We start from the raw sequence: 16,127 nt of genomic DNA, 5'->3' as shown, positions 1-16,127 counted from the left end.
GCTTCCAGGACACTGGGCATTGCTGTGTTGGGGCTGGATGGGACCACAAAGCACTATGGCCTAGCCTGCTTTGGTAATCATGACATTTGATGATGTGGCCTCATACTTTTTGGAGCAAGAGTGGAAGATCCTGGAGATGTAGCAGAAGGAAATATATCAGCAAGTAATGAAGATCCATTACGAGACTCTTGATTCTCTGGGTTATGTTTTTCCCAAGCCAGATTTGATCACTTGGTTGGAATACGGGAGAATGTTATTAATCAGAGAACAGGGGGGAAAAAGAAAGACAAAGGAAAAACTGGAAAAATACTTTCAATGGTGGACAAAGGGTTAATAGTCTTAATATATAAAGAGCTCTTACTAATAAATAAGATAAAGCTAAATGTTGTGAAAGAAAAATAAGCATAGAACAGGAAAAGGAAACTCATAAAAAGAAGAAATTAAAATGGCAAATAAACATAAGTAACAAAAAAATCTTTGGTAACTGAAAATGAAATTAATTCAAAAAGGAGACATATTTTTAACCTTTCAGGATTAGCAAAGATTTGAAAATGTTTGTTGCATATGGAGAAAGGGTACTGTCATAATTGATTGATGGCATGTATATTGTTACATTTCTGGCTTGTAATTTAGCAAATTTTATTAAATTCCTCCAAAACATCAACTTCTTTTGATTCAGCAATTTTACTTCCAGGAATTTTTCCTCAGGAAATAATTGAACAAATATACAAAGATGTATGTATAAAGCTGTTTATCATGGTAGTGTTTATAATAGTAAAAAACTGGCAACAGCCTGATTGTTCAAAAAGTGTTTTTTAAAGTTGATTTTAAAAATAAAAGAATGAGAAATCAGAGACAAGAGGGAAAAAAAATAGTTTGAAATAAGCAAACAATCCTTATAATAAAGACTTGTCTTCCTAACTAGCAGCTCCCTTCACAGATAAAGAATGGAAGGGGCAGAGTACAATGTGACATCCTGTACATATGACACCCTTACCTCTCTGAAGACCCAGAAGTTTGCACTCCTGACAAAATGGGGCCTAGCTCCTTGGTTCCACAGACACACATTACCCTCTCCCTTTCTTTACATAACATTACCTATTGTTCCCTTTGATGACTGGAATTGTAGCTCCTCCATTCAATAACATCTAGTTGAGACAGTGGGAGCATGTCTCCAGGTGCATCAGTCTGACTCTGGGAAAACTGGTAACAGCAGAATGTCGCTTGTCTGGGGAAGGGAGTTGGGAAGGGAAATCAGAGAGTAGAGTAGGTACTCAATAAATCCTTGGACGCAGCCAAGGCAGCCAGGATTAGACCTCAGCATGCCGAGTTCTGTCCTGGCCCCCTTTAGTGGAACTGACTACCTACAGAAACAGGGAATAGAAACTCAGGGCAAAGCCTATCTACCTGGAATTTTCTCATATCACTTCTCATTTTGTACTGACTCCACTACTCATGGCTGTCACATTCCCAAATCCTCTGACCTTCATTTATCTGCAGACTTTGGCTCCTAGGCCTCACATCAGGTGCCTGTGGCTATGAAGAACCTTTTCAGGGAAGCCACTCCAGCCTGGCTGGACCAGTTGGCCTCCTGGCATTCCCTCCCCAGCATTAACCGGGGAAACTACAATGTGCCACTCCCATGTTTCTCCCCAGTGTTTGTGGGCCCACATACCCCATCTCAACCTCTCCTCCACCTCAGGATAGAGAGATCAGAAACAAAGGGATATATTTACTAGGTCAAAGAATGTTAGACTTAGAAGGGATAGTGTTCATCATTTAGCAAAATCAACCTTATTTCAAGTGAAATGACTTGCTTACAGTCACACAGCTAATTCCAATGTAATATGGTACCTGGGTGTCAGGGTGGTCCTTTTAATTTTAATTTATTAAAAAATTTAAAGCAATTCCTAAGATTCCATAGGAAAGATGACATTCTATTTGATGTATAAGTACACCCAGGTATGATTCACCCTAAATGGAAATGGACCACAGGACTAGTTCAGGTCTTTGTTCCTCTTATAAGGAGGATGGAAATGTCCCATTTCTTTTTCAAAGCTGTTACATGCTTTTTTGACCCTCCTTTTGGGGAGAATGAAGCAAGTGTAGTGGGGTCCCAGCCTGGAAGCTGATGTCCAGGGTGGCCAGGAGCAGAGAGAGGCAGAATGAAAGTACAAAAACATTTCTGAGAGGACGCTCAGGGTCCAGCCAGCAAAAGCTCCATCTCTTTGTGAAAGGGAAGCAGAACCCAAAGGGCAAGGGCCAAGTAGACATAGGAGCAGACTGTGGTTATTGGGGTTGGGAGTTGTGGAGAAGAGGGCTGTGACAGATGTAAAAGGGGATTTGAGGTGAGAAGAGCTAGGGTATAGCTGGATGAATGGGTAAATATGGCTGGAGTACAAACTCCTTCATGGATGCTGACGGAAGGTGTTGGGGAGCTGACCTAATTAAAAGCTACAAATGGGGAGATGTAGAAAACCACCTAGTTGTGAACCTCCCACCTGCAGTCAGAGAACACAGCAAGACCTGATGACCCAACTGAATGTCTCACAGAGCCCAATATTGTAGACAGTTATATAAAGACTTCAAACAGTGAAAACATTCTCCAGACTTCTTCCCGGTACTGTCCTAGCCACAATGCCCTAGAGCGGTGTAGGCACAACTTCCCCTATAATCCCTAAAGCATTGAACATCTCACCATTCTTTCTGACTCAACCATGGAAAATCCGTCCCATTATTTTTCCTGAAACCAGATTCCCTAAATGTCTGTACGACCAGTGTTAATTTACCCTACTCAGACCCCTGGGGTCAGCTTTGCCTTTCTCTTTTTCATTCATTCATTCATTCAGTTAATATTATTTAGCCCTTACTACATCAGGTACACTGTGCAAAGTTCTGGGATACACAGTAGTCAGTAAAACAGGCTGATATTTGCCTCATGGGATGTACAGTACCGTCAAGCACTCACCAAATCGTATTGATTCCACCTTCATAATGATGGTCATGTTGATTCTTTTCTTTCTACCACCATTCCAGTTCAGTGCTGCAGCACCCTGTACCAGAACTTTTCCGGAAACCTTCTGTCTTTCTCCCTGTTTACATTATTTCCTGCACTCTAATCTATCCTATATTCCACCCATTCCTAAATATGATAGACCATCAGAAACACATGAGGTTTATAAATGTAGATTCCTGGACCTTAGTCCAAACCTACTGAATAAGAAAGGTGGTAGGTCCCAGAATCTCTCTATTTTTTAAAGCTAACTCTAGGATTTTGATGCACAGCCAGGTTTGGGAACCATATCACTACCAAACACAATTCCACTTGGTCAGAATTCTTCAGGAAATCCTCATTGTCTGCAGAATAAACTAAAATATTAGCCTGGCGTTCAACATTCCAATCTATCTATTCCAGTTTTCTTTTACTAAAATTCTCATCTACCTTTAATTATGTGACCTTGAGAAAATCACTGAAATAGGCAAGTACAAAATCAAGGTCACAGTCTTTATTTGTTATCCTGTGCTACAAAAACTTTTCTGCACTAATTTTTTAAAAAATTGAAGTAATAATGTATTTACTTCCCTTTCCAAATGTCGTTTTGGTGGTGAGTTTTGTCCCCCCGTCCTTTGTTCCTTTTCTCTCCTGTTTCCCCTTCATTCTGTGAGGTGGTTCTCTTCCTGATCTTTTTCTCATTTAAATAGTCATGCTCACATTTGCTAAAGCAAACTAGTTGATTCTTATGTTGTTAATCACAAAGTATTTACATGTATTTACAATGAACAAACACATGTTCCTTGTAAAAAAATTTTAATAACAAGGAAGAAAAATACAATAAAAAGTGAAAATGCCCTCTCTCCTTCTACTCTGAGCTTCTCCGCAGAGGTAACCTCTATTAACAGTTCAGTGATGCAAAGCTCTCAAACATTTCTTATATTCCCATTTTCTGTAGGGATTTTGTACCTCCTCTCTGCCTTGGTCCTACCCTCCCAAACTCATCTGTCTCTGTGTTGGCTCAGATCAGGTTTTCTCCCTGGCTTCGGCATTCATCCATGTCTTGCAATCCACCTGAGGACATCCAGGACAATTACTCCTCTCCCTTTACCTTCTTTCTGACTACAAGAAAGAGGCTGACTAGTCACGCGCTATTATTTTCCCAACTTCCTCTCAAAAAGTATTTTAATTGCTGTTAAAACTGTTCCTTCTGCTATCACCTATTTTAGGGTCCCCTGTTTTTTTGGGGAACATGCCTTTCTGCAGTGCACTTTACCAACAGGCAGAGAAGGTAGCTGACTGCTGAGATGATTTTCTGAGTCCTAGAAAGATTCTCCATCACTCTTGTTCCCAAATATTTCCTCTGCCAGAGGCCAAGCTTTGAAATCCTTCCAAAATTTTTTTTTATAACAGCCTTACTGGGATACAATTCCCATAGCATATCTTTAAATTGTACAGTTCAATGGTTTTTAGTATATTCACAAACTTGTGCAACTATGACTACAATACATTTCAGAACACCTTTGTCATCCCAAAAAGAAACCCCATACCCATTAGCAGCCACACTTCATTTTCTCTCAAACCTCTCCGGCCTAGAAAACCACTGATCAACTTTCTCTCTTTATAGACTTGTGTATTCTGGATATGTGTTTTTTTGGAGACTGGCTTCTTTCAGTTACCATAATGTTTTCAAGGCTTATCCATGCTATAGCATGTATTAGTACTTCGTTCATTTTTATTGTTGAATAATATTCTCTTGTATGAACAAATCACTTTGTATTTATCCACTCATCAGTTGATGGACATTTGGGTTTTTTCCACTTTTTGGCTACTATGAATAATGCTGCTATGACCATTCACGTACAAGTTTTTATATGGACATATGCTTTCATTACTCGTGGATATGTACTTAGGAGTGGAATTGCTGGGTTATATGGTAACACTATGTTTAACATTTTAAGGAACTGTACCACAGTCCCACCAGTAGTGTTTAAGGGTTCCAATTTCTCCACATTTTTACCAACACTTGTTATTTTCCTTTTTTTTTTTTTTTTTGTGGTACGCGGGTCTCTCACTGTTGTGGCCTCTCCCATTGAGGAGCACAGGCTCCGGACGCGCAGTCTCAGCGGCCATGGCTCACGGGCCCAGCCACTCCGCGGCATGTGGGATCTTCCCGGACTGGGGCACGAACCCATGTCCCCTGCATCGGCAGGCAGACTCTCAACCACTGTGCCACCAGGGAAGCCCTATTTTCCATTTTTTAAGTAGTCATCCCAGTGGGTAGGAAGTGGTATCTCATTGTGATTTTGATTTGCATTTCTCTAATGACTAATGATGTTAAACATCTTTTTATGTGCTATTGGCCATTTTTACATATTATTTGGAGAAATGTCTATTCAGTTCCTTTACCCATTTTTAATTAGGTTATTTTTTTTTTTATTATTGAGTTGCAGGATTTCTTTTTGTTTGTTTTGTTTTTGTTTGTTTTTCTTTAAGAGTATGTATCTAGATACAACTTACTTATCAGGTATCTGATTTGCAAAATTTTCTTAAATCCTGTCAGTTGTCTTTTTACTTCCTTGATGATGTCCTTTATTAAGGCACACAGGTTTTAAATTTTGATGATGTCCCATTGATCTCTTTTTTTCTCTTGCTGTTTTTGCTTTTGGTGTCATATGAAAGAAATCAATGACAAATCCAAGGTAATGAAGATTTACATCTATTTTAGAGGGCCAAGAAATAAACCCATACACCTATGGTCAATTAATCCTTAACAAAAGTGGCAAGAATATACAATGGAGAAAAGACAGTCTCCTCAGCAAGTGGTGTTGAGAAAGCTGGACAGCCTCACGTAAACTAGTGAAGTTAGAACACTCCCTTACACCATATACAAAAGTAAACTCAAAATCGTTTAAAGACCTAAATATAAGATATGACATCATAAAACTCCTAGAAGAGAACATAGGCAAAACATTCTCTAACATAAATTGTAGCAATGTTTTCTTAGATCAGTCTCCCAAGGCAAAAGAAATAAAAGCAAAAATAAACAAATGGGACCTAATCAAACTTAAAAGTTTTTGCACAGCAAAGGAAACTATCAAGAAAACAAAAAGACAACCTACAGAATGGGAGAAAATATTAATGTGAAAGACAAGGGGTTAATTTCCAAAATATACAAACAGCTCATACAACTCAGTATCAAAAAACCGAACAACCCAATCAGAAAATGGGCAGAAGACCTAAACAGACACTTCTCCAAAGAAGACATACAGCTGGACAACAGGAACATGAAAAGATGCTCAACGTCACTAATTATTACAGAAATGCAAATCAAAACCACAAGGAGGTATCACCTCACACTGGTCAGAATGGTTATCATCAAAATGTCTACAAATAATAAATGCTGGAGAGGGTGTGGAGAAAAGGGAACCATTCTACACTGTTGGTGGGAACATAAATTGGTACAGCCACCATGGAAGTTTATGGAGGTTCATTTAAAAACAAAAAATAGAGCTACCACATGATTCAGCAATGCCACTTCTAGGCATATATCTGAAAAAGACAAAAACTCTAATTTGAAAAGATACATGTACCCCAATATTCATAGCAGCACTATTTACAATAGCCAAGAAATGGAAACAACCTAAGGGTCCATCAACAGAGCAATGGATAAAGAAGATGTGTCATATATACATAATAGAATATTACTCAGGCATAAAAAAGGGTAAAATGTTGCCATTTGCAGCAACATGGATGGACTTAGAGAATATCATACTAAGTGAAGTAAGTCAGACAGAGAAAGACAAATATTATATAATACCACTTATAAAGACAAATATTATATATGGAATCTAAAAAATGATACAAATGACATTATCTACAAAACAGAAATACACTTGCAGACATAGAAAACAAACTTATGGTTACCAAAGGGGAAAGGGAGGCAGGGAGGGATAAATTAGGAGTATGGGATTAACAGGTACACACTACTATATATAAAATTGGTAAGCAGCAAAGATTTACTGTAATACAGGGAACAATATTCAATATCTTGTAATAACCTATAATGGAAAATAATCTGAAAAAAATATATAACTGAATCACTTTGCTGTACATGTGAAACTAACATAATATTGTAAATCAACTATACTTCAATTAAAAAATGATTTACATCTATTTTTTCTTCTAAGAGTTTTAGACTCTTAGTTCTTACATTTAGGTCTTTGATCCACTTTGGGTTAATTTTTATATATGGTGTGAGGTAGGGTTCCACCTTCATTTTTTTGCATGTGGCTATTCAGTTGTCTCAGCATCATTTGTTGAAGAGATTATTTTTCTCCATTGAATTGTCTTGGTACCCTTCCAACAAGTTATAAAGGCAGAACACCATAAAATTCTATATTTTCAGAATTGGAAAGGATATTAGGAATCTGTACTGGTCAGGCTTCTTAGTTGTAGACCATAGAATGCATTTTAGCTATTTTAATTGGGAAGGCATTTATTAAATCTTTGCTGGAAGGAAAAGAGGCAGGAGCTCAAGGTCAGAGGTTCTCAAACTTGGTTGCACATTTAATCACCTGGGAGCTAATGCCCATATTATACCCTGTACCATATATCAGACTGTCTGGAGTAGAACCCAGGCATCAATTAAAAAAAAAATCTCCTCATGTGATTCCAATGCATGGTCAAGATTGAGAATCAGTATTCTAGACTGAGCTCCTAGAAATAACATCTAGAACCACATTGCTGAATTTGCCTGGTGAGGGAGCTGCTGCCATTACAGACCTCAGAACAACACAGCTTCTTCCATAATCTGCAAGCTGCAGCACCACTGACAATCTCAGGTAGTCACCTGTACTAGTACTAGCAAAAATGGCCTCTCAGTGCCCAGGCTGTTTCTTTAGGTAGCTCTTTCTGAATCAAAGTCTCACACAAGTGCATTTGAATGTTAGAACCTGTCACACGGTCACATCTAGCAGCAAAGAAATCTAGGAAAATTGTTTATTTAGACTTTTCAGTGTGAAGATGGGATTCACAATGTGTAGAACTATTCAAATATGACGTGAATGTTAAAAAAGTTTTAGAGTAACCAAGAAAGACAAATGTCTACTACAGGGTCAATTGATTGGTTACAAATCTGGACATGAGTCAGAAACACCTGGAGGAACTTTGCAATAATAAAGATTCTCCGGCCACAACCCTGGAGAAGCTGATTCAATAGGCTTGTGTGGTTTCTGGATTCTGCCAGGTTTGGGACTTTTAGTGTCCAACCTCCCTCTTCGAATGTTTGCTCGCCAATCAGAAGCATTTCACTTCCAATTTGAGATAAGGCTTAATCTGCGCATGTCTCCAGAGAAGCAACAGAGTGACGCAGACTCACAATAAAGTGTCAAAGACCAAATAGAGCCTTTGGCTAGGATCTTAATCATAGGAATGGTGTGAGGAAAGGGTTCTAGACTGGTGAGTATGAGGGATATGGTATTTCTTGATTCTGCAGGATGACCATTATCCACCCTTGGGAGAACTGTATAGTTTGAAAACTCATTTTCAATATTTGAAGGCAAATAAAAACAATCCCTTATTATTTTCATAATGAAAACAACTGCAAGTAAAGCTAGGTAAAATTTCCCAGGCTGGTGGGGTTATGTAGGAGGTAATAATTTCTCAGTGGGAGTATGTGTATGTGATTTTTATATTTATCTGAATAAGGCATGTGTTCAAAAAAGTTGGGTAACACTACCCTAAACCATCTGGCCCTTCCGTTTTGGGGAAGAGGTGTGAGTGAATTCAAAGCAAAGTGGGAGGGGAGCCCTCTGATGGCCATGCACTCCAACAGCTGCCCCTTGCACCCAGCAAATATAGTGCTTCTTCTAAAAGATTATAATTTTAAACTACTCTCTAGAGTCTTCAATGTACATCTTTTAAAAAATACTAGAGCCACCCAGCTCTAGTAGCCCAGGTGACCATCACATCTTATTTAATGTGCTGTATATTCACCATGTCCTGGGTCAGGGCCACTACAAATCACACCTTCCTGGAAAGCACATTGCTTTTTATCAACAGCTTGATTTACAACCAGCAAAAATCCATAGCCTGCTGTGACCCTTCTAAAAAGCCTGCCTTTCACACCTTGTCTTCTTCAGAGGGAATAAAACACCCTCATTTCTTCTATCAGTGCATTGGCTAGAAACACTACCTGGACCGTTTATTTGAGAGAGGCTTGTGTGTAGGGGAAAAGGCCCTGAAGATAGAGAGCTGATCTCACGGTGCAGCCGAGACCAATATGTAGCAGCCTATTCTCTGCAGTGAAAACGGGAATAGGGATTTGTACACATTCATAAAGGCAGCTTAGGCTGGCAGACAGCATATTCTGAACCTTACTCCTTCTTCTAACCTCTCTCCATATGTTTTCATGACCTCATGGCTGTTATGTCATGAGGGTGGGGGTACAGGGAGGGAAGATTGGCCAGAAGAATAAATCAGTTACATATTAAATTTTCTGGAAAAAAGAATCCCTAGCAATTTGATAGGTCCTTGACAATGCCTATTAAACGGAATCTTTTAAGAAAAACGGAGTTACCTATGGTGTGTTGTTTCCTCTGTGTTTGGCTAACTGTGAGTCTGGCAGCTAGCAGAAAATCATAGTTGAAAGGAATCCAAATCAAACTAGATCTTCTCTATCACTCATGGCTGCTTCAGTAAAGCTCACATTATACCCCAAAATCAAGTGTTCATTGCAGAATCAGGGTGCAGGACGGCTTTTCTTTATACAGTCTAAACAGGAGCTGTGATGAATTAACTTTTAGTTGCTTGTGATTAAATAGGGAGTCTGGATGAATACTTCCTGGAGCTGGAAGCATGGTGTTGAAGTGGAAAGCAGTTTACTATAGCAGTAGGACAAAGAAAAGGAGAAGCTGTGGCAGCCTGCACACTCCCGACTGTTGCTCTGAGAGCTAGGAGGTTCAGGTGACTTGTGATAGATTCCCGTTCCCTCAGAAGCGGAGGAAAGAAGCTGACACCTCTGGATAAACTTACAACAGCATTATAGCACGTCTCAGGTATAGAAACGCAAACACAGCATTATAGGAGACCCTGTAAAATGTCAGGAAGTATGGATTGGCAAAGACTGAAATGAATGCTAACACTCACATTGGGTAGGATGTAGTGACACAGACATATTCATATAATGCTAGTGGGAATATAAATTGCTACAGTCTTTCTGGAGGGCATTTAAGCAGTTTTGTAAAAACTTTAAATGTGCATTTCCTTTGACCCAGAAATTTCATTCTAGGATTTTCTTGAACAACTAAACAAAGATGTATATACAAGGATGTTCCTCCCAGTGTTTTTATAATAGGAAACTACCTAAGTAGAGAATTGTTAAGTACACCATAATGCATCCACACAGAAGCACACTATGTAACCATTACAAATAATGCCCGAAAAGACATCCAGAAAAATGTTAAGAGGGTTCTCTGCTTGGTAAAATTTCAGATTTTTTTTTAAATGAAAGGAAAGGAAACAAATTCAAGAACTACCTGCCCTTCAATAATTGCAAAATAAAGCTGTTTCCTTCTTCAATATTAGGACCCCACCTGTGAGGTACCTATGATTATGGATAAAGAACGATATTTGCTGCATTTTTCCTATTTAAAAGAGAAGGCTTGTGTAATTAGCTCTCAATCCATGAAGTTTAGGACAACAGAGAGGTTTTTTTTTTAATATAAATTTATTTATTTTTGGCTGCGTTGGGTCTTCGTTGCTGTGTGCAGGCTTTCTCTAGTTGTGGCGAGCGGGGGCTACTCTTCGTTGCGGTGCGTGGGCTTCTTATTGCGGTGGCTTCTCATCGCAGCTCGGCCTCTAGGCACGCGAGCTTCAGTAGTTGTGGCTCGCGGGCTCTAAAGCGCAGGCTCAGCAGTTGTGGCACATGGGCTTAGTTGCTCCGAGGCATGTGGGATCTTCCCGAACCTGGGCTCAAACCCGTGTCCCCTGCGTTGGCAGGTGGATTCCTAACCACTGTGCCACCAGGGAACTCCCAATAGAGAGTTTTGTTAAGGGAAAACTTTCTAGAGATTTTGTGTTTATTCATAGAATAAATGTTCATGCAATGAATGAATGAATGAAGTGAATGCTTTGTAGAGATAAAAGAGACAAGAGAAACCATCCAAATTCTCATTCTGCAAATGGGATGCTTGAAGTCGGCAACTAGAGACTTACACAGCTAGAGGTAGATGTACACACCTGGCAATTGGTAGTGCACCAGTGCACCCAAAAATGCCAAGGTCCATTGTGACTTCACAAGATCAAGAGAGATCTGTGATTTCTCATGTCCCTTCCACCTCTGGGTCGCCAAGTTCTGTAAGGGCTACTTGGATGTGATGACTCACTATTGGCAAGATGCTGTTTAAGGCTGTGGTTTAACACGGAGCTCCTGATAACCATAGTACTTTATGCATGGGTGGTGTCAATAGATTCTTGGCCACTGGTAATCAGGATGAGGATGTTGTTTCTTCTGCCCTGGGAAGGGACACACTGAGCATCCTTTACCCCATGTCCAGGCCCCCTGTGACTGTAGTCACTGAAAGTACAGTCAGGGTGAGGTTGTAGTTTGTAGCTTAGAAAGCACAGTTTTCTCTCTCCTGCTAAAGGACCTAGCCCTGGCAAAGTTGTGGGATATGTGGTTTTAGACTCCGTTAGTGTTTTTTTCAGTGTTCCTCTTCTCCACCTGTTGCTTTTCCTACATCCTTCTCTTCCTGTGTTTGCCAAAAACCTCCCAGGCACCTATCCTATGTCCATCTCAAAGGACCATAAATGGCATTAAATAAATCTATGGTTTCTATACCACATTAAAAAGTGTTTCATTATAGAGCATCTCAAATATACACAAAACTAGCAATAATGCCTATGTCCCCATTACTTTGTCTCATCAATTGTCAACATTTTGCCAGCCTTATTTCAACTATTCCCTCTCTCAACATTTTTTCGGGGGAGTATTTGAAAGTACACCCCAGACATCATATTATTTCCCCTTTAGAATGAATCTCTAGCTGAGAAGGAATTTCTAAAAACACAATCACTATGCTATTAGTTCACAAACGAATTAATAATAATTCCTTAATGTCATCTAATACAAATTCGTGTTCAAGGTTCACCAATTGTCTCAAAAATGTATTTTTATAGTCAATTTGATTGACTCAGGATCAAAACAAGGTCTGTACATTGCATTTGGTTGGTATATTTCCCAAGTGTTTTAAAAATCTATCTATCTATCTATCTATCTATCTATCTATCTATCTATCTTTGAGGTGAAACTCACCTAACATAAAATTAATCATTTTTTTTAACAGGGTCTTGGGGTCATGAAACCAAGGACATGTAAGTTTATTTTATTTTTTTAATTTTTGGCTGCGAAGCATGTGGTATCTTAGTTCCCCCACCAGGGATCGAACCCGCGCCCTCTGCATTGGCAGTGTGGTGTCTTAACCACTGGACCACCAGGGAAGTCCCTAAAAATTAATCATTTTAAAGCAAACAAATCAGTGGTATTTAGTGCAGCCACAATTTTTTGTAACCACCATCTCTATCTAGTTCTAAAACATTTTCATCATCCCAAAAGGAAACCCAGAACCCCCTGAAGCAGTTGCTTTCTTTTTCCGCCTCCTATCAGCACCTGGCAACCATCAATCTGCATTCTATTGCTATGAATCTCCTTGTCCTGAATATTTCATAAGATGGAATCATACAACATGTGACCCTTTGTGTCTGACTTTTTTCCCCCTGAGCATAATGTTTTCCAGGTTCATCCATGTTGTGGCACGTGTAAGTACTTCATTCCTTTTTACGGTTGAATAATATTTCATTGTGTGAATATACCACAATTTGTTTATCCATTCATTTGTTGATGGGCATTTGGGCTGTTTTCATCTTTGGCTATTTTGAACAATGCTGCTGTGAACATGCTTGTGCATGTATCTGTTTGAGTACCAGTTTTCAATTCTTTTGAATATATACCCAGAAGTGTAATTGCTGGGTCATATAACAAATTTATGCTTAACTTTTTGAGGGACTGCCAAACTGGTTTCACAGGGACTGCACCATTTTACATTCTCACCAGCAATGTATGAGAGTACCAATTTCTCCACATCTTGCCAACACTTTCTATTTTTTACCTTTTTTATTATAGCCTTCCTAGTGGGTGTGAAGTGGTATCTCATCATGGGTTTGATTTGCTTTTCCCTAATGACTAATGACTTTGAACTTCACTTCATGTGCTTCTAGGCCATTTGTACATCTTACTTGGAAAAATGTCTATTCAAGTCTTTTGCCCATTTTTAAATTGGTTTGTCTTTTTGTTATTATTGTAAATTTTAAAAAATCTAGTATTTTCCCTGCCCCCGACCTCCTTTCCATGCTATGTCTTTGTTGAACAACCAGGTCATTTGTCCTGTAGAATTTCCCTCATTCTGTATTTGGCTATTTTCACATGGTGTAATTTAACTGTTTCTCTATCCCCTTATTTCCCGTAAACAGATACTTTGGAACTAGAGGCTTGATTAGATTCATTTTGTTGTGGTTGTTGTCGTTTTGTAGAGATACTTCATATGTGGTCTTATGTCCTTCCTACTGCATTACATGGAGGAGCACATAATGCCTCATTGTCCAGTTTTTAGTTATCCAAACTGTATATTGAGGAACTCTAAGGTTCTGCAGTGTTACTCATGGGGCCTTGCACATGTTTAATTCAAATTTCATTAAAAATATACAATTGACTATTTTTTTTCTGGATTTCTTCAGATTGAAGAGAAAGCCAAGTAGGTAAGCCCCAGTCCTCCACACAGCTTCAGCCAGAGTCACTTTAGTTTTATATATTGGAGTTCTAGGTAAGATTTAATTAGAAAAACACATTAATTTTTAAAAATATGGAATAAAATGAACATGGTAATAAAATGAATCCCTTCTAAAATGTTAGCTGATTGTGTGACCCTTTCCAGAGGTATTTATGTCATAACTGGGAACTTTGGAAGCCAGAAAAGCCTTAAGACTCAATGGAAAAATAAAAAGTTCTTTAATGCAAGTAATGGGTGCATCTGGAGGGAGACAGAGCAGAGTCTTCCTGGTGACCCTTGAATTATACATCATTATAATTATACATTACTGTTGTAATGTCCCCAAATCTAAGGGTGCCTCCCATTCATCTATGTTTTTTGCCTCATTAAATGAAAATGGATTTGAATAGAAGCTCACATTTTTAAAAAATTATTTATTTATTTATTTATATTTATTTTTGGCAGTGTTGGGCCTTTGTTGCTGCGCGCGGGCTTTCTCTAGTTGCGGCGAGCAGGGCTACTCTTTACTGTGGTGTGCGGGCTTCTCATTGTGGTGGCTTCTCTCATTGCGGGGCACGGGCTCTAGGTGTGGGGCTTTGGTAGTTGTGGCTCGTGGGCCCTAGAGTGCCAGCTCAGTAGTTGTGGCGCACGGGCTTAGCTGCTCCGCGGCATGTGGGATCTTCCCGGACCAGGCTCGAACCCGTGTCCCCTGCATTGGCAGGCGGATTCTTAACCACTGTGCCACCAGGGAAGTCCCTAGAAACTCACATTTTAAAGTCGAGCCTAAAGCTTTATGAGAGGACTATGGTTCAAAATGGAAGGTGTGTGAGGTGGGAATGGCTGAGAATCTGGCAATTGCCCCTGGTGTGGTATATAGATGTCCTTTGGGTGTCTTTTGCCGAAAAGATCTCTAATTCTGGTCACAAGAAAAAATCCTCCATTTTTCTGACACAGAACATACACATTCTCTGCGATACCTTAAATCAATACCTGATCATCCACCAGATGCTTTTCCTAGCATTCCATTAAAATCGAGCTCCTCTCTATAACTGGATGTTGAACACATCAAGATGATGGATAGCCCATCAGTCCCTTATCCCCAGGATTTTGGAGGCACAGTCTTCAGTCTTCTTGTGGTTAAAAGGAGATTTATGAAACTTTGCCTCAATTCTAGTTTAATCCCCAAGTGTCTTGCTTTTTAATCATCAAAGAATTGTAAAGTCTGCCCTTCACAGAACTAGGAACAGCAGGACGGACACACAGCTGGATCCCATTGCAGGCAGATGGGGAGAGCACTGAGACCACATATTTCCTCTGAGATGAGAAGACTCCAGTTCCGATTATCCTGTTCCTCTGCTCTGTACTATTGTTTCTGGAATAGAAGATCTTGCCAGTAGAACAAATGCTTTAGCTAGAGTCTACTTATGTTATCATTACTATCATGATTATCATCATCATCATCATGCCTATATTCCAACATAATGTTGGAAAAGAGGGGCAATTACTTCCCCTCTTTACCTTCTGAAGCTGATTTTAAAAGGGCTACAGAAACAAGGGAAGAAAAGCAGCCAATCCAAGGCTTGGATCAGCTGCTGTCCCTGCAAACTCCAAATTTACTGTAGAAACTCAATGACCTTTCTGATTGCCCTGACAGAATTCTCATGAATTGTCCATGAAGATTTGGATTAAATTTTACCAGCTTTTATCCAAACTGATAAAAAGAATATATATAATAACAGTGACATCTTAGACACAAATGTCAATGTTTATCAACTCCGAAGCCCTTTCCCCAACTAATAGGTTTCAGGGTGATGATTGCAAGCCAAGGACAGAGGTACTGTTGGAAGGAAGGTTGAACCCAATCACACACAGAAAATGAAGCTGCAAAGAGGCCTTCGAGAGGGCCTCCTCCCTGTTCATCAGGCCACATCCCTTTTGGTATAGAAACCATACCTGTATGCATGGGTTTAGATATAAAATGTTCATTATGGTGAACACCTGGAGAGAACCTAAATGCTCAACAGTGGGAAGACAGGGAAGTATAACTGTATTTTGAAACATTATAAAAGATGCTGCATAAAATTGATTGATGTGGGAAGATGCTCATGATAAATTAGTTGAAAAATAAGACGGGAAATTTTACATATTTATAATTTTTCTTTTTAGTTTTGGATATTTTTAGTCTTGAAGGAATTATGTGTGCTTTATTTGGGAGGAGAAGGGAGGTTCTATTCTAAGTCTTTTTGTATATTTGCATGGATTGGCTTAGCGGATTAGTTCCCTGTGGAAGGCACAGACATCTTGGACCA

At 39.3% G+C, this 16,127-nt stretch overlaps 1 long non-coding RNA gene across 12 annotated transcripts in view; it reads right to left on the bottom strand.

Annotated features, from left to right (window-relative positions):
• Positions 1-16,127, bottom strand: part of LOC125960884 (uncharacterized) — a 323,923-nt gene that overhangs the window by 42,845 nt on the left and 264,951 nt on the right. The window lies entirely within an intron of this gene.

Source organism: Orcinus orca, chromosome 13 (assembly GCF_937001465.1).
Source record: "Orcinus orca chromosome 13, mOrcOrc1.1, whole genome shotgun sequence".
Classification (NCBI taxonomy): domain Eukaryota; kingdom Metazoa; phylum Chordata; class Mammalia; order Artiodactyla; family Delphinidae; genus Orcinus; species Orcinus orca.
The sequence above is the reverse complement of the archived record's forward strand: the minus strand, read 5'-3'. Positions and strand labels throughout refer to the sequence as shown.